We start from the raw sequence: 26,746 nt of genomic DNA, 5'->3' as shown, positions 1-26,746 counted from the left end.
ATTCATGATTTTTTGGTTTTATTTCCAAAGAGAATAAAAAAATTGTGGACATAGCACGAAAGAGAACCACAAAAACGTGCACATACCGACAGGATTCGGGTAGGTTAGGTACAGCAAAAACGCGGGCGACGCTGCGTTGCCACATCTACCTACTCGCGAACTATCAACTGCTATTTCAGTCTAATTTCGATTGCTTTAACTTGTAATATATTTGTTATTAGATGGTGAATACGTGTTTTCTTGCGTTCTAAATGTTCGCATTAATTTACTGTACGCGTAAGCACGTTTTTTGAGCGTTTATATAGACTAGATATTAAAGAAAATTGGGATCAATCATCGCCGTCAACGCTTTCTCCATATAACCCCATGTAAAACGACGCATTTTTGGAAATTAATATCTCAGCTTCTGGATGGTCAATAAATCTGAAATAATTCTCACACATGCGGTAGATCCTATACTATCATATATATTTTTTACAAACTAAAATCTAGAGTTGACCAAACTGCTTCAACCTCCTTAACGGAAGCTGAAAAAGTTAAAATAAGATCTCTTTTAATCAATTTTCATACAGACAGAGCTTCATCAAATGACGAAAAATATAATTAAATAATATATGCCGCCAAGATTACTGATCTTACGCCTCCATGTTACTTCTGTGAACCTAGCATCCCCACTAAAAAAAATTCGGGTCTACAGTATAATTAAGTGCTAATATTGTGCTAATTTATTGCTCTAGTCCCGAATTTTGTGCTCTTACCCATTCGTAGGAAGTTAATAGTAAAAGTGGAGGTGTTGGCTTCACATTAAGCTAGTGCACCCTCACTTCTGAAAAACACGTATAGAGTACCATAAACAACAAAAATCAATATACCACAATTTTGTGCTAATTTTGTGCTTTTAAAATATCCCAATCCGGAATTTGGTGCTCGTTCTTTAACTTAATAAAATCCATAAAAAGTGAGTCTCACGATAAGAGTACATTAAAGCAATTAATTGCCGGGTCGACTTTGGTAAAATAATGCTAAAATTATGTGCTTTTAAAATATGCAAATCCGGAATTTTGTACTTGTTGTTTAAACTAACTGACGCTAGCACCGCCACACTCTTTATGGATTTGATTAAGTTAAACAATGAGCATCAAATTACAAAATTAGTACAAAATTTTAGTATATTGATTATTTATTTACGGTACTCTATACGTGTTTTTCAGGAGTGGGGGTGCTAGTTTAATGTATAAAGCTAGCATCTCTACTTTTGATATTAATTTCCTGCAAATGGGTAGGAACACAAAATTAGCACTTAATTATGCTGTAAACTTGAGTTTTTTTTAGTGATGAGGGTGCTAGTTCACAGAGGTCTTTACATTTCTTTCTTTCACGGTATTTAACTCTTTTATGGCTGAGCTGCACACACAGAACTCTATCATTGTATGAATAAATCTGCCGCGAAATACACTTTATTGATATTAGTAGCGTGATCGCAGTCTACAGCTTTGCATTATGTATGTTAAGAAATGTCGGATTAAATTATGGTATTTGAATTTATTTTTGTGTAGGAATTAAAAACAAATAAAATAATATAATATAAAAATAAATATTTGCTCAATACAAAATAAACTAAAGAGGCAGTATAGTAAGGATTTAAGTGACAAGAAAAATCGCAGACTATACGGAAACTACTAACAACTAACAACGCTTAATACACGAAGAATTAAAAAATACAGTCTATTACAGGATTATTAGTGGAAAGGATTATTAGTAGGATTATTAGTGGAAATGGAAAAAAGAACACCATCAAGAACTGATATATTTACTACTAACGTACCTGTAATAGACCAGTTATATTTGACTAATTTAGGGAGTTAACCTTCCAATTAATCTTCCTAGGTTGCAACCACCATGAATCGCTTTGATTTGAGGTGCTATAAGTGTGATTTATTTTGCTTTGCAAAATTAACGCGCAATAAAAAGTTATTAACAATATTATCAACAAAAAACACGAATTTTTTCTTCTCAAATATCTCGAAAACTAAGCAAGATAGGGTAACTAACTATACATACCTTACTTGTAATACATAAAATTATCTACAATAATGATCTGAATAACATTTATCGTCAAGTCAGTCGTTTAGCTTGCACGCGCCGTCAAAGTCCGAGACTCGGATCCCGAAAACCCTCGATTTCATTATTTTTTTTATGTTGCGCCGGTAATTTTTTTTTGCCATTTAAAATAAAATTAAAAATCCCCCAAAAATCACACATCATCTGAGAACTACAAAGAATACTTTTCATGATGCAAAAGATTTTTTAGACCCTTTTTCTTTAGTTTGTAGTTATGTAAGCAAAAAATTTTGATTTTTTGAAATAGTCTTAGTTTTTTGCTGTTTTCAGGCCTTAGAATGTATTTGAGACGAATTTTATCGTATGCATCTTGTTGTGGACAAAATTTGCAACAAAAAAAGACCCTTGTATTTTTCTCATACGACAAACGCTGATTTTTTTTATTGACGCGCAAAGTTATCCAATATTGCGCACAGGTCGGATAACGTTTGTTTTACACCGAAATAATTATTTTTCATTAAAATTCACGTGATTTTTTGCATTATTATTGAACCATATAGCAAAAAACGGCTTTGCAACATGGTTCAATAATAATGCGAAAAATCACGTAAATTTTAATAAAAAATAATTATTTTAGTGTAAAACAAGCGTTATCCGAGCTGTGCGCAATATTGAATAACTTGGCGCGTCAATAAAAATATCAACGTTTGTCGTACGAAAAAAATACAAGGGTCTTTTTTTGTTGCAAATTTCGTCCACAACAAGATGCATACAATTTGTCTCAAATAAATTCTAAGGCTTGAAAACAGCAAAAAACTAATTGTAAGACTATTTCAAAAAATCAAAATTTTTTGTTTAAATAACTACAAATTAAAGAAAAAAGGTCTAAAAAATCTGTTGCATCATGAAAAATATTTTTTGTAGTTCTCAGATGATGTGTGATTTTTGGGGGATTTTTAATTCCATTTTAAATGACGGAAAAAAATCACCGGCGCAACATAAAAAAAAACGATGAAAACGAGGGTTTTCGGGATCCGAGTCTCGGACTTTGACGGCGCGTGCAAGCTAAACGACTGACTTGATGATAAATGTTGTTCAGATTATTATTGTAGATAATTTTACGCTCCACAAAAAAGGTACATATAGTTAGTTACCCTATCTTGCTTAGTTTTCGAGATATTTGAGAAAAAAAAATCGTGTTTTTTGTTGATAATATTGTTAATAACATTTTATTGTGCGTTAATTTTGCGAAGCAAAATAAATCCCACTTATAGCACCTCAAATCAAAGCGATTTATGATGGTTGCAACCTGGGAAAATTAATTGGAAGGTTCGATGTCTAATATGACTAGCCTATAAGGTACTCTCAATAACAATTTCCATATGTTGTACGATATTATCTTTTTTTATCATGCACCGTGCTCGACTGTACGAATGAACACAGAACGTTATCGAGTGTTATTGTAGGGATAAAGTGTCTTTGATGTTCTTTTTTCGACACGAACACGATAACCGGGGCCCCTTGATTTGACTGTGGTTTCTGGTAGTATTTTTTACGCTGAACAAAAAATTATATAGGTCTTATAGAGCTAACTGCTTTAGTTTTCGAGATATACAGTATTAAAGCTCAAAATAAATATAACTTAGTAAATGTCTTGATTAAGGGCGACCTCACCGATTTCAATGACCTTGATATATGTTGTCAAGGTCATGACCCCGAGTGACCTTCAGAAGGTTTTAGCCGTCGCTCGTTATTCGTTAAAAAGTTATTAACAAAAAAAGTTTTGAAAATATAGCAGCTATTTTGAGTATTGGAAGGCATAAATAACTAATATATATGTCGAAATTGTTTACGCATACACTTTCCACGCGAAACGAGGTGTCACATGGGTTCGTGGCGTGCTTTAAACACTTAAATACTTTTAAAGCGCGTCATCTAACCTATGTAGGTTAGAGTGACGCGCTTTAAATAGTTAAATATTTTTAAATCGCGTCACTAATCTACATAGGTTAGATGACACGCTTTAAACACTTAAATACTTTAGTAGTTAACCTATGCCGCTTCTGTCCCGAGGGCGCCGAGGGAGAGTGAGGGAGGGGGGTATTGGATTTCGCGGGGGAGGTGAAGGGAAGGGGGGAGGGGCGGGGTATCGGGTTACACAAGGGTATCGGGTTACACAAGGATATCGGATTTCGCGGGAAAAGGGGAGGGGAGGGGTTGACCTTGACATACCACCATGTTGACTCACCATGATGACTCACCGTGATGACTCACTGTAATGACTCACCGGGATGAGTCACCGAGATGACTCACCCGCGCCGCGGGTCCGCGGGAGGGAAAGTCCGCGTTCGCGGTCGCGGTCGCGCCGCGGGGGCCGCGGGGTCCGTCGGGCCGCGGGGTACATTCGCAACGACGCCGCTAGGCGGCGCACAATGGTAAGCCTAACTCGATAGCGCACTGCGTAGGAGCGTGTTTTTTGTCGATGACGCATCGAACCTGTTGGGACATGTTCGTCGTAAACAACATTTTTCTAGGAAAAGGGGGTGTTATCGCGTAGACTAAACAATCTATCTACGCAGTACGTAAAAGACAAAGGAAGAAATGACGTCATCGGGACGATGATCGATCCGATAACGCATCGAACCTGTCGGGACATGTTTGTCGTAAACAACATATTTCTAGGAAAAAGGGGTGTTATCGCGTAGACTAAACAATCTATTATCTCGTAGATTAAACAATTGAACCTGTTGGGACACGTTTGTCGTATACAACATTTTTCTAGGAAAAGGGGGTGTAATTATCGCGTAGACTAAACAAATTTGCTAAACAATCTATCTACGCAGTACGTAAAAGACAAAGGAAAAAATGACGTCATCGGGACGATGATCGACCCGATAACGCATCGAACCTGTCGGAACATGTTCGTCGTAAACAACATTTGATAAAAGTTAGGTATAGGGAAGGACATGCACGCAAAGAAAATACATCGTTCGTTTAGGTGTAAAAAAAGCTTGTTTATTTAACTCTTCTTTTACATAATATATCTTACGTGCTAAAAAACTAAAGCTGCGAGCTTACAATCGATGAGCTGATTCGTATTGAACGCATCGCTAGCGTATATTGCATTCGACGCTTCCCTGGGATCCGTCACGGTGGACGCGATATCAGAGAACTGCGCAAATTTTGCATCGACCGCCGCAAGGATTCTGACCAAACGATCGAATCTCGCATCGATGCACCGATCGAGATCAAACATATGATGCAGCGTCGATTCGGTCATCATCAAGCATACGTTTAAAGATTCGAGACGTAAGTATGAGTTTGACGTTATTAACCGACGTACAAACTCTCACCGTTAGCGGTCCAACGTTTATAAAACTATGGACATCTTTGTAGTCATTGCGAAAGAAATTCTGAATATTTCGTCGTTGCTCGTAGAGTGTCTTCCACGTTTCGAGAGACAACAGCAGTTCCTTTCTTCGATGATCTCCAACGGCGATCTCCACGTAGTTCGATAGACCCACGTTGATGCCAATTTCGAGGAATTTGTATCCTGTAGCTGTCAGCGCGTATCGTCTGCTGAGTATACGAACCGCGCGACGGTTTCCCGAAATGCTGGATAAAAGAAATGAAAATAGTTTTATTTTTCGAAAGTATTACAATTTGCAAAGATATAAAAACTGGGGGAGACTCTATATGTTAATTTTCTCTCAAACGAAACTTACCTATTGCATCTGACCTCATACGTTTGAGTTTCAACGTTGTGAATCGGCACGTAATAATTCACGGCATTCACGCGTTTTGCACCGTTGTTGCTGCTGCTGCTGCTGCTGCTGTTGCATCCTTTAAAGAAGAACATTTTCGCTTTCTAGGCTCTGAGAAGTTGACCGTCAGTACAAGCGATCGCGACAAGACTGATCATATGAAATTAATCGAGTATACGCGACAACTCCAAAAAGTAATGATGTGGTGGTGGGGAAAGGGGGAGGGGGAATTAATGTTTATAGAACTGCGCAGTGGATTTTTTAGGAGAGAGGGAAGTAAATCCTACTCTAACGGTGATGATGGGGGAGGGGAGGGGGAGTAAGAAAGAAAACATTATAAAAAAGCTATATATAATTTATTTATTAAAAAAAAGATCGCAAATCTTTATGGCGTCGCGCGCGACCACCAATTAAATAGTTTTATTACATTTTGTAACGCGCAATTCTTTTCATGTTTTCCACATCGCATAGTATTGGTGTCATCTAGTTTATTCAAAGATTCGATATCTTCGTAATGCGCATCCAGAGTCTCGACGATTAGGTTTTTTCGCGCATAATTCTCCAGCAGATCCACCAGCCATTCTCGTTTCTGGCATCCTTTGACGTACACGAGAGTCGGCATCTCGTCGTCATCGTCTTCTTCTTCTTCTTCCACACCAAGCACGGCCGACGTAATCAGGCGTTTCACCATGCTGTACGGCACGTTTCCGTCTTCCCATCGTAATCCATTGTTACGTTCTGTTGACTCCACGATTTCCTTCTTTCGTGGAATCACTCATCTCATCACACAAAACAGACGGAAACCATAAAATAGCGGCTATCAATTGACGAAGCGGATGCACTCCAACTGTCATCGCTCATTAAATGGTAAATGACGAAATCTTCCAGAAGACTCGAACCTAATAAAATAGGCAAATTATAGACTTGTTTGTCGTATTCCATCTAATTCCACGAAATGAAGCACGAAATTTCAATTATCTCGAAATTTCATGGCAAAGGGCGCAATAAATTAAAAACGCCATAAGGATCTGGGTGACCTCTCGGGTCACGGAAGGGCTGATCTCACGCTTTTCCGTGAAACGCAGATTTGACCTAAGACCCACGCCACGCGGCGATTGATAAAATTAAGACTCTGGAAGGGACTGTCAAAGGGCAAGATGATAACGTACTTGCCAATGAATAGCCGCTAATTAAAAATTACTCATAGGCAATGACGATTTTTGGGGAAACTCGCCACGGGATAGGCGGAAAATTGAAACATACGTCACGATCAGAAGAGAACTCCACCCAATCAAATCGGATTAAAACATAATCCCGCCTCCTTAATTTTGTATAAAAATCGCGACTTTGCGCACTTGGAGTCACTTCTGATCCAGTCCGAGACGTCTTAAAATTATATTTACCAGCCGTACTTGTCAACTATCATCCAGCTGTATTCCTCAAGTGAAACTAGATTTCTGTCGCGTCGCGAGTCGATTCTGTGCGCGTCAAGACACATTACAGAACCGAGCCAAACCTACCTCCGGAAGAATTCGGCGCAGTCACCTCAGAAACTCCCCGATCACAACCGTCAACAGTAAGTCCGAGATACCCGCTCGGTTATCTACGTACATCCCTACAATATACATATATATATATGTGTGAATACCATACACGAGAACACGTATATATATTTATATATATAAGTATAAAATCGTCTTTAAAACTCCCTCTTTTTTCGAATTCAAAATCATAAAATAATTTTAGTGAAGTCGAAAATTTACCGCCGCAAGTCCTTGGGAATAACTATCCGCAATCGGCTAATTCGGAACAGGCGCGCCCGCATAGTGGAGCGACAGCTCCTAGCCTCATTTCTAAGACGCGAACGGTCTCCGCATATCGAACTCGCTATCCCCGATTCTCCCTCTTCCCGATCTCCCTCATTTGCCTGTTGTTCCCTTGCGTATCGGGTGTTCCCCGATACCCCAGAATCTTCCCCCCTTTTTGAATCTTTCCCCCCTTCCTACTCTCCAGTTCCTTCCGAGGAACTTGCGGAGTTCCGGGAGAGATCACCCTGCAACTTCTCCCCTGTTCCTTTCGACGGAATTCCTTTCCCCTCTAGTTCCACCACCCTCTATCGTGACCGATCACCCTCTCCCTTTTTTTCCGACTCGAGTATCGAAGTACTCGAGGAATCCTCCCCGCGTTCCCCATCCCCTACTATAGAAATAGTATATAAATGTATAAATTTATAACTAATCGCTAATCAACCATTGTATCGTAATCATAGCCCCTTACGTAATCATGAATTTATAACTGACTATTTCTCTAGAATAAATTTAAATATTTTATTCCGATAACTATGTTACCAAATTAATGTTTGAACCCTCGTTTTTATATATTTACACATACATAGTTGTTCGAGATCCGTCGAACTTTTCTACGCGAAACATCGGCGCGAAAACATTATTATATTTGACATCGAGAAATACCGATGTTTATGTTGTTCGAGCTCGGTCGAACTTGTGCGAAATATACGTTCCCCGCGATCCCCGCGCCCTCGAAGCCCATCGATCGCGATCACGCGTTACGAGAGTGCTCCCTTATTTGTCGGAGCACGGAAACGGCTGTTTTGACGCGTGATGTGACCATACGGACGAATAGCGATTCAGCTCTCATCGCGCGTTCGTTCCGGAAAAAACAACCCTCTTGAGTAAACGGCGAATTCGCTCGCCGGACAGTCAGTCGTGGCTGAGGATTCCTAGCCTCAAGTCTTGAGCTAGAACTCATAGAAAAAGTCGTCGCGTATCAATCCTCGTCTAAAGACATCACGGCTCTCTTTCACTGAAATCACAGCTTGAATCGCTACTCGCTCGTTCGTCTGAAAGTGCGGATCAACGTTACTTATAATTTAAGTGTGCTACTTAGCGAGGGGTCCGAAAACTTCCGGTCGTGCTCCGTTCGCGATCGTTCGTCTGCCGCGCGCTCAAGATTTCCGCTCGACGCGTACAAGATCTCCGCTACGCGAGAGGCTTCAATGCGAGAAGCTGAGACAAGATTTCCGTTCGCGATATCTGGCAGAAAAGTACGAACGACTCAGAAGATTTCCGAAGCCGCGGTGCACGATCCGTTGTTCCCCCTCGAGTCTTTTCCGTTCTTGAAATAAAGACTATATATTTCTTTGTGCAATCTGTGTCACGAGTGCTTTAATCCTCTTTCCTCCCGCGAATTTACAACTCGCGTTATCCACGCTTCTCGCTCAACTCTGAGCGGAATCCAGATTCAGGGCGACCGTCGTAAAGCGACGCCCGAACATTTTGGTCCTTCGAGCCGGATGGAAGCGTGTGGAGGGTCGAGTGTGTGACAAGTGTGCATATTCGTCACCATGTCCGAGCATCTCGGGAAACAGTTGCAGCTTCAACGTTCGATCGAACGTTATCTCGACAATTTCAAGAAGATCGGGAAGGGGAACTTAGTCCCAGCGAAGGTGCGTTCCCGCATTCAATCTCTAAAGGAGCTCTGGGCTCCGTTCTTCGACGGCCACGCAGATCTCCTGCATCGGATTCCTGAATCGAGCCGAGCAACCCTGAGCTACTTCCAGGACAACGCCTTCGATACGACTCTCGCAGCCTATCAACACGCCCTCGACTACATGACGGAGTGCCTGGAGGAATTGAAGCCGGTCGTGAGTCCGAACCCTATTTTCTCGAGTTCGCGATCGAACTTAACGGTACCGGCGTTCTCTCTCTCACATTTGCCTCCGATTAAATTGCCTCCGTTCGACGGCGACCACGACGACTGGGAGACGTTTCGCGATAGATTCACCGCGTTAATTAAGAATAACAAAGATCTCGATGATTTCGCGCGCATGCATTTTCTCGCTTCATGTTTGAAGGGTCGCGCGGCCGAGTGCATCGCCAATATCTCGATTACCGCGGATAATTTCGCCATTGCATGGCAAGCTCTCATCGCGCGGTACGAGAACAAACGAAGGTCTCTTAACTTGCATCTTTCTACTCTAATTGAGTTACCGAAAATCACGCGCGAGTCGGCTTCGGATTTACAGACATTGTACGATAAAGTCAGTACCGCGGTAGCGTCTCTTAAAAATCTAAAGCGCCGACCTGATGATTTGTGGAACGATGTTCTCGTTCACCTAATCGTACATAAGTTAGATCCGATAACGCGTAAAGCGTGGAATGTAAAATCGAGCGATACCGATGATCTTCAATCATACGAAGACCTTTGTCGGTTTCTCAAATCTCGTACCCGCGCGCTCGAAGACTGTGCGATCGGTTCCTCAAGTAAAACCGCGTCGAAATCTGCGAACTCTTCGCGAGTGCACGCCGCGAACGCCTCCGCCAACGACTCGACTCCGTGTCCTTTATGTAAAGCGTCACACTTCATAAATCTGTGTCCATCGTTTATGAGCAAGAATGCGAGTCAGCGTCGAGAGATCATTAAACAACACAAAAGGTGTTTTAATTGCTTAAGTACCAAACACTCCATGCAGGATTGCAAAAGTAAATATTCTTGTCGCGTATGTCATAAAAGGCATCACTCTCTACTGCATTCTGACTCGGACTCTTGCTTCAGTGCCACAGGCGCTGTCTCTAGCGACAGTTCGTCCTCAAAGGACAATGCGGCGATTAACTGCTCGTCGCCTCAAGCCTCTGACTCGAAATCGGAGGTCAACTCTCTTTTCGCGGCTGCGAAAAATCGTTCGCCGATTCTATTGGCGACAGCGTGGATTACGGTCCGCGGTTCGTCCGGCCGTACCGCCGTCGTCAGAGCGTTACTCGACCAGGGCTCCGAGATGACGTTCATCTCGGAGAACTTGGCGCAAACCTTGCGAGTCAAACGGATTCGCATGCCGATCTCGATTTCCGCCGTCGGCGGAATTAACGCCGGGACATTTCAAAACGCGACACGCATATTCATTTCGCCGCGCGCGTCTCTCGTCCCGTCCCTCTCGACCACGGCGCTCATTCTCCCGTCCGTAACCTCCTACATTCCGAAACGCAATGCAGATATTTCGGCCATCTCATATCTCTCCGACTTACCGCTAGCTGACACGGATCCGACGAGTCGCGATCCAATCAGTCTCATTATTGGAGCAGACCTCTATAATGAGATTATTCTCGACGGCGTGCGTAAAGGGGGGATCGGGCAACCTATCGCGCAAAATTCTATATTCGGATGGGTCATCTCCGGACCCGTCAGTTCAGCCGCGTTTCCTGAACAGTCCTCAGCGAAAGTTCCTCGAATCTCAACGCATCATATTTGCTCTCTCTCGCTGGAGAAAGAACTTCGCCGGTTCTGGGAAATCGAGGAGCTTCCGCAGAGATCCGCTCTTACACAAGAAGAGAAGGATTGCGAAGAGCATTTCCGCTCGACTCATTTTCGAAATTCGGAGGGACGATACGTCGTGCGTCTCCCATTTAAGAAAGGTCCTCCTATCGAAATCGGGGAATCTCGGGCTCAAGCCGAGAAAATGTTAAATTCGCTAACTCGTCGACTTCGTGACAAACCGGAAGTTATGAAAGACTATCATAATTTTCTCGACGAGTACGAACGTCTCGGACACATGAGACCGTTATCTCCCGCGCAAGACAACGAACAAAGCGTCTATCTTCCCCACCACGGGGTGATTCGGGAAGATAGCGTTACCACGCGTCTCCGCGTCGTGTTCAACGCGTCAAGCGTCACCTCTAACGGTACCTCTCTCAACGACCACTTGCACATCGGTCCGAAAAAGCAAACCGATATTTCCGCCATAATTGCGCGGTGGCGCAGATACAAATACGTTTATTCGGCAGATATCGCGAAAATGTATCGCCAAATTCTCGTCGATCCTCGCGATATAAATTACCAAAGAATTTTATGGAAACGGTCTCCTCACGACGCGATAATTATTCTCCTGTTGCTAACCGTGACTTATGGCCAAGCCTGCGCGCCCTTTCTTGCCCTTGCCGTTCTCGAGCAATTAATTATCGACGAGGGTAAACACTTTCCCCTCGCCATTCCGATTCTCAGAGAACATATTTACATCGACGATGCCGTATTCGGAGCTGACGACAAGTCTCAGATTCGACAAATTCGAGATCAGTTAGTTGCCTTATTAAAACGCGGCGGGTTCGAGTTAAAGAAATGGGCAAGTAACTCCCCCTCTCTTCTAGACGATATTGACGTCGCGGATCATGGGCTAGCCGGTAAAAAGCCCTTCGCGCAAGACGAACAGCTCAAAATTCTCGGTATCGGGTGGAACCCTTCTAAAGATGTTTTCGAATATCGCGTCGCGCTTTCGGATAAAGTTCCCGATACCAAACGTGCCATATTGTCCGCTGTCGCGAAACTGTACGATCCGTTGGGCTGGGCAACGCCAGTCACGATCGCCGCGAAAATCCTCATGCAAAGGCTCTGGCAACTTAATGTCCAGTGGGATGAGCTTCTTTCCGAGTCGGTTTTCGCCAGATGGAACGATATATATTCGCGTTTATCAGCTCTCGGTCGCGTGCAAATTCCTCGTTGGAACGGCCTCGGGCCTGATGCCGAACGTTCCGAAATACACGGTTTCGCGGACGCTTCGAATCATGCTTACGCCGCCGTTGTCTATATAAAGGTAGTGTCTTCGTCGGGCAAAGTCACGATATCGCTGCTTATTGGTAAATCTAAGGTCGCTCCTTTGAAAACAATAAGCATACCTCGACTCGAATTATGTGCGGCCTTACTTCTGGCGCGACTTATTGATTTTGCTCGAGCGTTAAACGGTTATCAAAATCTTCCGTATTATTGTTGGACGGATTCCAACATCGTGCTTGCTTGGATCGCTCAAGATCCTTCGCGATGGAAGACGTTCGTCGCCAATCGCGTTACTCACATTCAAGCTCTCGTTCCACGTGCCTCATGGCGCCACGTCTCAACTAACGATAATCCTGCGGATTGCGCGTCGCGCGGCATTTTTGGCGATGAAATTCTAAATCATGAACTATGGTGGCACGGCCCTTCCTGGCTCACTTTCAATTCCGACGAATGGCCGATCGGCGACACGCGTCTTCCCGAAAGCGCTCCCCTCGAGGAGAAAACTATCGTTTTGCAATGTCACGCCCCCGGTCAATGGGATCTCGCCACGAAATACTCCTCATGGCCTCGGTTGATTCGCGTCACCGCGTATATAATTAAGTTTACCCGTTTCTGTCGTCGCGATCGACCTTCCGACTCGCTCAACCTCGCGCTGACCGCCTCTCCTCCCTCGAAAAGTATCTCGCTCTCCGCACCCGAATGTAATCAAGCTAAAACCTTTTGGTTTAAACAAATTCAAGCCGATCTGTTTTCAAGCGAAATCAAAACGTTGTCACGAAATCAAAACCTATCGACTAAAAGCTCGATTCTCTCTTTTCGACCGTTTTTAGATCAAGACGGAGTTCTGCGCGTGGGTGGGCGCCTCGGCAACGCTCCCTTACCATTTCCCGTACGTCATCCTATTTTATTAGCTTCGCATCCCCTTGTCAAGCTCCTCGTAAATCAAGCTCACTTACGAGCCTTGCACGCGGGACCTCAGCTCACCTTGAATATACTCCGTCGCGACTTCTGGATCATTTGCGCGCGCAACATAGTCAAAGCGGTTATACATAATTGCGTTACATGCACGCGCGAGCGAGCGGCAATCCCTACTCAAATCATGGGTAATCTGCCCGAGCCACGCGTAACCTCGACAATTCGCAGTTTTCTGCACTGCGGTGTGGATTATGCGGGACCAGTTCTTATTCGAGCTTCCTCCGGTCGCGGTATTACCTCCCGCAAAGCGTACATAGCCTTATTTGTGTGTCTCGCGACGAAGGCCATCCACCTAGAATTGGTTGGAGATTACTCCACTCCCGCGTTTCTAAACGCTTATTCCCGGTTCTGCGCTCGTCGCGGTCTTCCGCAATGCATGTATTCCGATAACGGAACTACCTTCGTCGGGGCAGACCGAGAGATGCAGCGAGCGTACAAATCCGCCGTTCAAGACCCAAATTTTCTAAATTTAACCGCGTCAGATAACATTACGTGGAATTTCCTCCCTCCTTCAGCCCCGCATTTTGGCGGGCTATGGGAGGCGGGCGTGCGGAGTGTCAAAACTCATTTGCGTCGCGTCTTAGGGACTCACACTTTAACCTTCGAAGAATTTTCGACCTTATTGTGTAGAATCGAAGCGTGTTTGAACTCTCGACCGATCGCTCCTCTCGCCGACACCCTCGATGACTACGAGTGTCTCACCCCCGGTCATTTTTTGGTCGGATCCGCTCTCACGGTCAACCCGGAACCATCTTTGCTCGATCTAAACGAGAATCGTTTGTCGCGATGGCAATTAGTCCGACACATTACCGAAAAATTCTGGAAAATGTGGAGTAACGACTACGTGAACACTCTACAACAACGAGCAAAATGGCGAACGGTCAAACCGCCGATCGGTCTCGGACAACTCGTCCTCTTGCGCAATCCCACGTTGCCCCCGTGCAAATGGGAGCTCGGCCGCATAACGCAATGCCATCCCGGGCCCGACGGTCTCACGCGCGTAGTGACCGTGAAAACGGCCACTTCCGAATACCAAAGGCCCATCGTAAAATTATGCGTTTTACCGGTCAACAGCGAGGCGACGAGCAATTAATCATACCTCTTGCGTCAATGCGAGACGCGCGTTAGATCTAAGTATTATATTCTAAGCTAGTTTAAGCAATTCGTCTATGTTATTCCACGGCGGGCGGCGTTGCCCCATTAATTTTCTGTATGTCTCTGTAACCTTCTCGCGCTGATGTTTTATGTTTTTCTATTATCACGCATTATTTCGAAACTATCGTTCCGAGGCGGGCGGTATGTTCGAGATCCGTCGAACTTTTCTACGCGAAACATCGGCGCGAAAACATTATTATATTTGACATCGAGAAATACCGATGTTTATGTTGTTCGAGCTCGGTCGAACTTGTGCGAAATATACGTTCCCCGCGATCCCCGCGCCCTCGAAGCCCATCGATCGCGATCACGCGTTACGAGAGTGCTCCCTTATTTGTCGGAGCACGGAAACGGCTGTTTTGACGCGTGATGTGACCATACGGACGAATAGCGATTCAGCTCTCATCGCGCGTTCGTTCCGGAAAAAACAACCCTCTTGAGTAAACGGCGAATTCGCTCGCCGGACAGTCAGTCGTGGCTGAGGATTCCTAGCCTCAAGTCTTGAGCTAGAACTCATAGAAAAAGTCGTCGCGTATCAATCCTCGTCTAAAGACATCACGGCTCTCTTTCACTGAAATCACAGCTTGAATCGCTACTCGCTCGTTCGTCTGAAAGTGCGGATCAACGTTACTTATAATTTAAGTGTGCTACTTAGCGAGGGGTCCGAAAACTTCCGGTCGTGCTCCGTTCGCGATCGTTCGTCTGCCGCGCGCTCAAGATTTCCGCTCGACGCGTACAAGATCTCCGCTACGCGAGAGGCTTCAATGCGAGAAGCTGAGACAAGATTTCCGTTCGCGATATCTGGCAGAAAAGTACGAACGACTCAGAAGATTTCCGAAGCCGCGGTGCACGATCCGTTGTTCCCCCTCGAGTCTTTTCCGTTCTTGAAATAAAGACTATATATTTCTTTGTGCAATCTGTGTCACGAGTGCTTTAATCCTCCTTCCTCCCGCGAATTTACAACTCGCGTTATCCACGCTTCTCGCTCAACTCTGAGCGGAATCCAGATTCAGGGCGACCGTCGTAAAGCGACGCCCGAACAATAGTCAACACTTATTCTTCACAATCTACTCACCAAATGTATCATTGACGAGCAGAATATCGATCTTTATAAAAATTTTCCCCGATCTTCCGAATTTGTACCAGGACAAATGTCAATCCACACACACACACCACGCTTCCACGTATTATTATATACAATAATGATTTTTTAATTTGTAATAATATTTGTCTATTCCTTTTACAATAAATGTTCTAACTATTTGATTAAAATAAACTCAATGTTTATTCATTTATAAATAAGACCTCACCCCTCACTACCTCTCTAAATCGCACAAGGTCCGATCCCCGGTAATAGGGATATTATCCTTGACCGAAAACAGGACCGCGAGTGCACGAAAACTCTCAGTAAGCGTAATAGCGTCCCTTCTGGACGTTGACCCACGACTAGAGTTTTCCCGAAAAGTGCATTCGACTCGAGGCACGCGCCCTTCCAGCGTGAACCCGAGATACCATAGAGATCTTGTTACGTCTTCCTTTACCCCCTCCCTCGGATAGCTTATCCTTCGCTATCCGTCGAACCAACGTACTTAAATTTCGGGGTTCTGACGTAACACCATGGTGATTGCGAATCAACCAGGTAGCGCACGATTTGTCGGATTTTGTGAGGAGATTCCACGGCATGGGGTACGTAAAGATGTGATGCGTCAGAACGCAGCCTTTTCTCAGCACCACCACCTCTTTCACGACAAATTTCATCCCGACGAAGAATCCTTGCAGGTGCACAAACGTTGGTACGGACATGACGAGATTTCTTTATTTCTCTATTTCCCTCGTCGATGCGTCAATCGAGAGGAATGACGCGCAACTCTGCAAACCGTCTCGCGAAACTTTGATTTATACTTTCCCTTCCCTCCCTTGCCCCTCTAAATAATTGTATTGGAGAGTGATGGAAAGAGAGAGAGAAAATAATATTCACGTCGACGTTGCCGCGAACACTCAGACTATTTTGCGCACCACGTTCGTTAACGGGTTGTACTCAATCACGCGGTCGTGTATGATGAGACAGTACGCGGAGGTATTCGGCGGTACGTTCTCCATGCAGTCGAATTCTATTCTGACATCCACGGTGGCGTTTTTGACGGATTCGTTTTGGCGGGAGCAATCGATGATCACAAACGGGCCGTTACGTAGAAGAGTCGAAATGGTGAGACTCGGCTCGAGATATTCGTATCCGTAGTAGCCCTTGCAGAAACGTGCGTACTAATCGTACAGAATCGCCCATCTGTGTTTGCCAAAGTCCAAATTCAGATCGTCGTACGGATAAACTTTTGAGTTTAGATAGAGTTTTACGTTGGTCAAGTTGCAGTCGTCGAATCGGCTTGTGTCGGCGGACATGACATTCTTCCGACCCGTCTGCAGAGCGAAGACGACGTATCGCGGTTTCTCGAGCTGAGTCGTGGTCTTAATGGCCCACGAGTGCTTGGTCGTGTTCTGCAACAGGGGATACTCGTACAGATCCCACGAACAGAAACCCATACTTAGATATCGTCCGTCTTCCAAGGCGCGCAGCATCAACAGCTTGTTGATCTCGTTCAATACCACGTGAGGCATTCGCCATTGTATCTTGAGTATTTTGATAGTAGGCTCCAACGCGAGATTTCCCACCAGGGAATTGTTGTCGTTGCGCGCTCATATCAAGATCAATTCGTGACGAGCGTTGATCACCGTTTGTAATCCTCGCAAAATCCCAGTAACAAGTTAAGCGGTACGCAGAAATTGAAATATCCGTTCGGATTATTATGTGGTTCCCAGCCCGCGTTTCACAGGATCACACTTCTGTCGGACGATACCGTAACGTAGTTCTTGAGCGTGCTGGTTATTTCTACGTTTCTGCAACGATCAATCTCCATACCGTCGAGCTCGTATCGAATCTCATCGAACATGAACGCGACGCAATTAGTACCCAATACCACATTATCGACTTGGTCGGCTGCTCTGGTCACTGTCAATGTTCCTTCGACGTAGAGAAAACTTTCGCACGGCAACGTATACAGATCCTGCTGTTGTATGGGTATTCGTATCTCGTCGCTATAGTCAAACGTTGTGTTGGCGTACGGGTTGTACGTGTGAGTCTCGATCTTGACGATGCGATCGTCAAAGACCGGCTCGCTTCCAATGTTGAGAATTTCAGTCATCGTTCAGATGTTTCGCACCGCGAATCCCAGAGATTTTAAAAACTTAACGTTCAACGCGTTGAGCTTCTTTCTCGTCGCTTGTTTAACGCCACCGAATGTCGACTTGACGATATCGTCGATCGGTGCAGCCGTAAAGATATTACTGTTATCTGTCGCGTGCTCCGAGTCGTTCAACACTAGCATCTCATATGTAGCGCGTACACTCACGTTCACGCATACACTGGCGCGTTATCGCTCTCGCCGTCGTACGTGCAATCTGACGGTGATCTCTTCTCCGCGAAAATCGAGCAACCGTCCGTCTTGATCAGCGACGCATATCGTTAGATTTGTAACGCTCCGCGCGATGATCGGCAGATAAATGATCTGCGCCGGCGTTTCCGATATCTTATATCCCGGTGGTACGCTCGGTGAAAATTCGTGTATCGTATGAACGCGTTTGTCGTTGCTGTACGCGGTCACGTTACACTCCACGCGGATAATGTTTACGTTGATAATATTAATCGATGCGTCCGATTCGTGCCACTGTCCCGGCTGCAATATACGCGTCGACGAGAATCCCAGCCGCGATCCGACGTTGTTCTGTTTGTTAAAGTTCACTCTGAAAGCGCACTTGATCTCACTCTTCATCGTATTGTAATTTGCGCGAAGCACTATCGGGTGAATTTCCGCGACCTCGTCTTCATAGCCGTTCGCGCGAACGGTCTCCTCTCGCGCGATATCCGCGATCGACGTACGACGATCGTCGTTGGAACAAACCACGCGTCGCGGACGTTTACGTGAAATTTCACGTTTCAAAAACTCGTGTATGGCTCGTATCTCGTACGATCTCTCGGGAATCGTAATTTCCGTGTCATCCTCGTCGAAATAAAAAGGCCTAGCGGAGTAAGCATGTGAAATCGGCCCTTGATCATACAGAGCTGACATTAATGTCACAAGTTAGTACCAATATGATAAAACTTTCCACCAAATATTATTTTAAAAAATTCATTTTTTTAGAAGTTATGCAGGGAAAAAGTAAAATAAAGAAATGTATTTTTCTCGAAAACCACTTGACCGATCTAAAAAAATATATGTTATGTAGACTAATAAAACTAATTAAAAAAAAAAAAATGTCCAAAATGTTTGCCAAAAAAAAGACCAAAAAAAATATTTTAATTTTTTAATATTTTTTTAGGGTGATATTTTTGAGGTACCCCTTTGAAATTTTTACAAAAATTTCTCTTAAAGTGTCCACTATAACATATATTTTTTTCAATTTTTTTTAAATGGTGGAACATAGTTAAAAATACGAAAATCGTAAGCGTTGCGTCACTCCAGCGCACATTGCAGTGCCATTCCGCGTTGCGGGTGTTCGATGTAACTTTAATAGCACATATGTACGTCTGCAATTAGCCTATAATATGTATATTTTTTAATTTTTCTAGTTTCCAGAGTTTACCACGTGGAGGTTGCAGTACGGTTTTAAACTCCTTATCGGGGTGCTTTTTTAACGTGAGTCCCCTCGCCTCTCACTATATTTCCGTAAAATCAGGGTGCTTTTTTAACGTGAGTCCCTTCGCCTCTCACTACGTTTCCGTAAAATCGGGATGCTTTTTTAACGTGAGTCCCCTCGCCTTTCACTACGTTTCCGTAAAATCAGGGTGCTTTTTTAACGTGAGTCCCTTTGCCTCTCACTACGTTTCCGTAAAATCGAGGTGCTTTTTTAACGTGAGTCCCCTCGCCTTTCACTACGTTTCCGTAAAATCAGGGTGCTTTTTGAATGTAAAACCCCTCGCCTCTCATTACACCCTACACCTACGATTTATTTAATCTTCTTCACTATCACTGTCTATTACTGGAATGTTATTTGTTTTCTTAAACAGATCGCTAATGGGCTACGAACAATTGGATGCTGCTGTCATATTGCTGCAATTATATATTATCTATCTCATGCAAGATATTTAGCGAAAATTTTGAAACCAGCAGAAATACTGAGCAATCTGTTTAATACCCCGCCCCTCCCCCTCCCTCATCCCCCTCGGAGCCCCCGGGACAGAAGCGGCATAGGTTAACTACTTACTTTTAAAGCGCGTCATCTAACCTATGTAGGTTAGTGACACGATTTAAAAGTATTTAAGTGTTTAAAGCACGCCACGAACCCATGTGACACCTCGTTTCGCGTGGAAAGTGTATGCGTGAACAATTTCGACATATATATTAGTTATTTATGCCTTTCAATACTCAAAATAGCTGCTATATTTTCAAAACTTTTTTTTGTTAATAACTTTTTAACGAATAACGAGCGACGGCTAAAACCTTCTGAAGGTCACTCGGGGTCATGACCTTGACAACATATATCAAGGTCATTGAAATCGGCGAGGTCGCCCTTAATCTAGACATTTACCAAATTATATTTATTTTGAGCTTTAATACTGTATATCTCGAAAACTAAAGCAGTTAGCTCTATAAGACCTATATAATTTTTTGTTCAGCGTAAAAAATACTACCAGAAACCACAGTCAAATCAAGGGGCCCCGGTTATCGTGTTCTCTCCCATATCTTTAAAAAACATTAAGCTAGAATCTGTATTGATTTTCAAATACGTGAACTTTAACATTCCCGGGAAAAAGGATATATAATTATATATAAATATATATGACTATATATGATGCAATTATATATGAATTTTGTCTCTATATGATCATATATAATTATATATAATCATATATGATCATATATAGTCAATATGTATTGAAAAAGAACTGTTTAACTTTGATAATAAAGCATTGATATATCAGTATATATTTTTTCAAAAGCTAGAGAAATGTAAAATGATTTATCCCATATATTATAACTTGGCGCTGCTTGGCGTGAGACACTGCCGTGTCTCTTGACAGTTGTTTGAGTAGGATGGGATCGTGTATGAGTAATGCCGATTGTGAATGCAAACGTTTATTACTTATACAAGTACACTGTGCTCTTGGCTGAGGGCAGAAGGCGAGTGGCGAAAGCGCGCGACCACGAGGCGCGAGAGCGCTGCCTGAGCCGGAAGGGGCGATCGGATTCACCGAACAGAAGCGCGCAATTATCAAACTTATTTTCTAACATCCTCACTATTTAAGTGCTTCTGTAATGCCAATCCTATTGCACAGCGCGACAAATCTATCCTTTGGTAGAGGCTTTGTAAAAATGTCGGCTAGTTATTCCTCGCTTGGAATGTATTTCAAGTCTAACTCTTCATTTACATACTTCTCGCGTATAAAATGGTATCTTACATCTATGTGTTTAGTTTGCTTGTGGAACTCCGGGTTTTTTACAAGTTTAATTGTACTTTGATTATCAATACAAAGGTTTGTAGGCACTACATTTGAGCACCCAAGTTCAAGTAAGAGACGTTGTAGCCAGGTCATTTCTTTTGCTGCAGCACTTGCAGCAATATATTCCGCTTCGGTCGTGCTTAGTGACACCATTTTTTGTCTTTGTGAGCTCCAAGTTATTGGGCCATTTGACAAGCAAAACAAATATCCCGTAGTTCGTATCTAGATCTGCGTATCTAGATCTGCAGCATAGTCTGCATCAGAATACCCAATTAAAGAGAGATCATTTTCATTACAGTGATATGTAATTCCCAGAGAAGCAGTCCTTTTTAAATATCTGAATATACGTTTGACTGCAAGCCAATGTTCATTGCTGTTTCCTAACAAAAAACGACTCACATAGCTTACAGCAAAAGCAATGTCTGGTCTAGAAACCATGGCAAGAAATACGAGGCTGCCTACAGCCTCTCGAAACGGACAATTCGATTCTGATTCATCTACTTCGCTATGTCCTATCAAGGTTAATGATACGTGAGGATCCGCAGGAATAGATACAGGCCTTGCCTCAAACATTCCAAACCGTTTCAAAATACGCTCAATATACGCTCGCTGATTAATGAAAATCTGTCTTTTCTCACGCACACGCTCGATTTGAAGCCCGACAAACGAATCGTCTTTGTTTATCGTAATATCAAAATTAGATTTTAATTCGTGAATTACAAGGTCAAGAACTTCTTGTGAGGTTGCCAAGATCAGTCCGTCATCTACGTACAAAGCCAAGAATGCTTCACCTATCGGCAAGATAGCGTAATACACACACGGATCTGATGTACATTGTATAAAGTTAAAGCGTCGCAAAAACAAATTGACCTTTTTGTTCCAACAACGTGGCGATTGTTTTAAACCGTACAGAGATTTTCGTAACTTACATACAGTGTTCTCTTTTGCACTCACTCCTTCAGGAACATCCATGTAGATCTTCTCGTTCAAATAGATCTCCACGTCAGTCCTCCAGGGCCTCGCTGGAGTATTTGCTACTACCACCAAGATCTGCACCGACGGCGGCTCCAGGCAGGCTCGCGCCCAGACCCTTCTGCGCACACCGCCGCGACCCTCCTACTCGTCAGGGCTTCGTGGCGGCGCCGACGCGACGGAAGAGCGCGCGCGGCGGCCGCCCCACTTGCCGCTGACGGCAGAGTATAGGCTCGACGCTTCAGCGCCATCCATTTTCAGGGCTAGTTGCTTCGGCACTTCAAATCTCCATGATGGAATGCGGTCTTTACATCAAATTGGGTTATCTCAAGGTCTCGGTGCGCTGCCACTGCCAATAGTGTCCGAACAGAGTCATAGCGTACTACTGGGGAGAACGTCTCTTGGTAGTCGACTTCTGGTACCTGCTGGCATCCTCTGGCACACAAGCGAGCCTTAAAACGAACAGAATTATTAGAATATTTGACTTTAAAGACCCAAGTTGAGCTGACGGTTTTCTTCTTTTCAGGTAGTGCTGTCAGAGTCCACGTGCCGTTCAACTCATGTGCTTCAAGCTCTTCTTTGATGGCCCTCGTCCATTCCTCTGCATTCGCACCGGAAACAGCCTCCTTGTACGTCTTCGGTTCATGGAATTCGACTAGGTTAGCCTCGTATCTGTCAGGCTTTCGAAGTAGAGCCCGCTCTCTCAGACTGCGAGTGTAGTCTTCAGTTTGTTCCTTGTCATCAGGTGGCGCCTCAAGTTCCAAATCGGCTTGTGTTTCTTCGCCGTGAACTCTAAGAGGCACTTCTTCATCGGTCTCGATTGCTGGATTTCCACTGTCCAGTATTTCTTTGAAGTTCACGTCTCTCGACACAACAATCTTCTGCCCTGTGGGATCGTACAGCCGATAGTTCATGGATTCTCTTTGGTAACCAACGAGGAACATCTTCTTTGACTTGACATCTAATTTTCTTCTCATTTGGTCCGGGACATGAACGAATGCGGTTGCGCCAAAGATTCTCATGTGCGACAGGTCAGGTTTCTTTCCCATCCATACTTCATATGGAGTTGCATCCTTGACTTGAATCGTAAAGGTTCGGTTCAAGGCGTATACTGCCGTGTTCACAGCTTCTGCCCACAGTCTCATAGGAAGCTTACTTGCGTGAAGCATGGTCCGAGCACTCTCCATTATGGTTCGATTGTCTCTCTCCGAGCGACCATTTTGTTGAGGTGTGTGCGGAGCCGTTGTCTCTAATTGTATTCCCTGTGCGGTCAAATAATCCAGCATGGTCTTGTTACAGTATTCGGTACCGTTATCTGTCCGTAGCTTCTTGATCGTTGGAATTTATTTTTCACCATTGCTTCAAACTTCTTGAATTTCTCAAATGTGTCGTACTTGTGTTTCAAAAAGTATACACATCTAAAACCGGAACAGTCATCTTTGAACACGACAAAGAATTTGGCACCACCTAGAGACGGTTCCTGCATTGGTCCGACAAGATCGCTGTGTATGAATTCTCCGGGTTGAGTAGGTCGTCGATCTACCTTCTTAAAAGGTAAACGGTTTTCCAAACTGGCATGGTTCTCAGACGAAGTCTTCATTTTTGGAAATGGTCAAACCTTTCACTAGGTTCTTCTCGTGTATCTCGCGTATTGCCTTGAGTCCAACGTGGCCTAGTCTTTCGTGCCACAGCTTCAAACTTGAAGTAGCGTGTAGGTTCGCCTCAGCCTTGACCACTCTAAAAAACATTCTGAAAAGATTATTTTTCTGTAACATACCAGAGGCCATTAGCTTTTTGTTCAAATAGAGTTCAACTGAATCTTTCTTAGATACAACGGTAAAGTTTTTGTTCATACAGGCTCCAACAGAAAAAAGGTTCTTTTTTAATGAAGGAACAAACAAGACATTTTCAAGTTTGCCTTCAATCCATTCACCGTTGACGTATCGTTTGATGAGTATAGAGCCACATCCTTCCACGTTGCAAACTCCTTCATCTCCGAGTGACACTTTTTCACCCCTGCTTGGATAGAACTCAGAAAACCAGGCTCGATAGTGTGTCATGTGCTTGGACGAACCACTGTCTAGCAGCCAAATATCTCTTCCATCTTGCTTCAACAGTTCCGTTGGACACGATTCTGCCGTGAAGGCATTGACGTCCGATGAACTATCGTCTTTTTTCTTTTGATTTCCTTGCATGTCCTTCTTCTTCTTTCTACAGAATTTTGCCACATGTCCAAGTTTATGGCAGTAGAAACATTCTGTTTTCTTCTTTTGTTCCTTTTGCGGTTGTTTGTTTTGAAACGGTTTGCCTGTGCTTTGTCCTCGTGTCGTGTCAACATTGGTAACCGCCAGTGCCCTTGCCATTTCATCCGACGATGTTATTCGACTTTCTTTCTTTATGAACCGCAAGATCAGGTTTTCCACTGTTTGCCTTTTCGGATCTATATTATCCCAGGCCGTGACAAATGGATTGAACTTTGATGGAAGAGTATCGAGTATCTTCGCCATAATTGTAACCTGTGAAATTTCTTCGCCAATATCTTTAAGTTGACGCGCCATGTTTTCAATTTTTGCAATTTGTTGAGCTACAGAATCATTCGTCGTCATTCGGTACTCGTGAAACTTAGTCATCAAAGTCAATTTATTGGACTCGCTTTTTTGCTCATGCAATGTAGACAATTTATCCCACATACCTTTCGCAGAAGTACACGTGATCAGGTACTCGAGCTGCGAGTATTCCAGCGATGAGGAGATTACGAACATGGCTTTCGCATCGCTCTTCGCCCATGCCTGCTTTAATGTGACGGCTGCCGAGTCCTCAGGTTTCGGCTCCGTGCCATTGCTTACACCTAACAGTCCTCCTGCCACCAAAACTGACCGTATCTGGAATTTCCACAGCTGAAAATTCGTCCCGTCGAATTTCGAGATGCTTCTCAGGTCCATTTGATCGCACATGTTTAACGTAAAATACTGTCTGTAACGAATTAGTTTTCAATCGACTCACACACACGCGTGGACTGGGCCCATAACCTGTTTGAGTAGGATGGGATCGTGTATGAGTAATGCCGATTGTGAATGCAAACGTTTATTACTTATACAAGTACACTGTGCTCTTGGCTGAGGGCAGAAGGCGAGTGGCGAAAGCGCGCGACTACGAGGCGCGAGAGCGCTGCCTGAGCCGGAAGGGGCGATTGGTCGCGCAGCGCCGCAAGTATCGGTCGTGCAGATGGCACCGTCGGTTGGCTCGCGGATTCACCGAACAGAAGCGCGCAATTATCAAACTTATTTTCTAACATAGTCTTGATACCGTTCTTATACCACTGTTCGTCAAATTTTAAATACGAGAAACGAATCCTATCGGATGCCATTTATCGGATAATCCAAATTTAAAAGTGTAATATATATAATGCACGTGTGTTGTGGTTATATATAGTTATATACCTATAACACAGGCACACAAAAAAAAGTGGTCTGTACCAAAGACTAGACCCATCATTTCTTATGTATTTTGACGTGCTGAATCCAAATCCGGGGTCAAAATTGACCCCCACTACACCAATTTTTTTTAAATCGCGAAAAACCACCATTGAAAACGGAAAATCTCAATATAAGGTGGGTCAGCGTTAGGTACAAATGTGGCAACCAACTGTAAGACCCAAATTATATGTACTTTGATGTCCTGAATCCAAATCTCGGGCCAGCATTACTGTACCACCCCCAACTTTCTTTTTAATCACGAAAAACCACCCTTTAAAACAGAAAATCCCGCTGTAAGGTGGATCAGCGTCAGGTACAAATGTGGCAACCAACTATAAAACCCAAATTATATCTACTTTGATGTCCTGAATCCGAATCTCGGGCCAGCATTACTGTACCACCCCCAACTTTTTTTTTAATCACGAAAACCACCCTTTAAAACAGAAAATCCCGCTGTAAGGTGGATCAGCGTCAGGTACAAATGTGGTAACCAACTATAAGACCCAAATTATATGTACTTTGATGTCCTGAATCCGAATCTCGGGCCAGCATTACTGTACCACCCCCAACTTTCTTTTTAATCACGAAAAACCACCCTTTGAAACAGAAAATCCCGCTGTAAGGTGGATCAGCGTCAGGTACAAATGTGGCAACCAGCTGTAAGACTCAAATTATATGTACTTTGATGTCCTGAATCCGAATCTTGGGCCAGCATTACCGTACCACCCCCACTTTTTTTTAATCACAAAAAACCACCCTTTAAAACAGAAAATCCCGCTGTTTTCGTGATTAAAAAAAAAGTTGGGGGTGGTACAGTAAGGTGGATCAGCGTCAGGTACAAATGTAACAACCGACGTTACGGCCGAGTTGGACGTATCCAGACCTGGTTTTGTGGAGGACCGCAGCTCTGCCTCCTGGGGGCCGAGTTGGACGCCTGCTTTTGCATCCTATTCCGACCGATTTTAAATAGATATACCTACCGTTATTTGATTTCTACCGAGAGATCACTTAGTTTTAGTTTTGAAGAAGAAAAGAGTTTCTTTTACTCCTTTCTCCTTTTATAACGAACTCTTTTTTCTTTGAACTATCTATGTAGAGGATATCTTTCTGGGTTTCTTTTTTTGTTGGATGCTTAAAAGAGAAACCCAGCTTAAAAGTCGAAAGAGACAAAGATATCCTCTACATAGATAGTTCGAAGAAAAAAGAGTTCGTTATAAAAAAAGAAAGGAGTAAAAGAAACTCTTTTCCTCTTTAAAACTAAAACTAAGTGATCTCTCGGTAGAAATCAA

The 26,746-nt window shown here is 43.7% G+C and overlaps 1 protein-coding gene across 1 annotated transcript in view; it reads right to left on the bottom strand.

The window, feature by feature from the left end:
* The window catches only part of Trp (transient receptor potential), a 210,959-nt gene that overhangs the window by 76,424 nt on the left and 107,789 nt on the right, over positions 1-26,746 (bottom strand). The window lies entirely within an intron of this gene.

The sequence above is a fragment of the Temnothorax longispinosus genome, chromosome 8 (genome assembly GCF_030848805.1).
Source record: "Temnothorax longispinosus isolate EJ_2023e chromosome 8, Tlon_JGU_v1, whole genome shotgun sequence".
Taxonomy (NCBI): Eukaryota; Metazoa; Arthropoda; class Insecta; order Hymenoptera; family Formicidae; genus Temnothorax; species Temnothorax longispinosus.
Note: the sequence above shows the minus strand (reverse complement) of the source record. Positions and strands in the feature narration are given on the sequence as shown.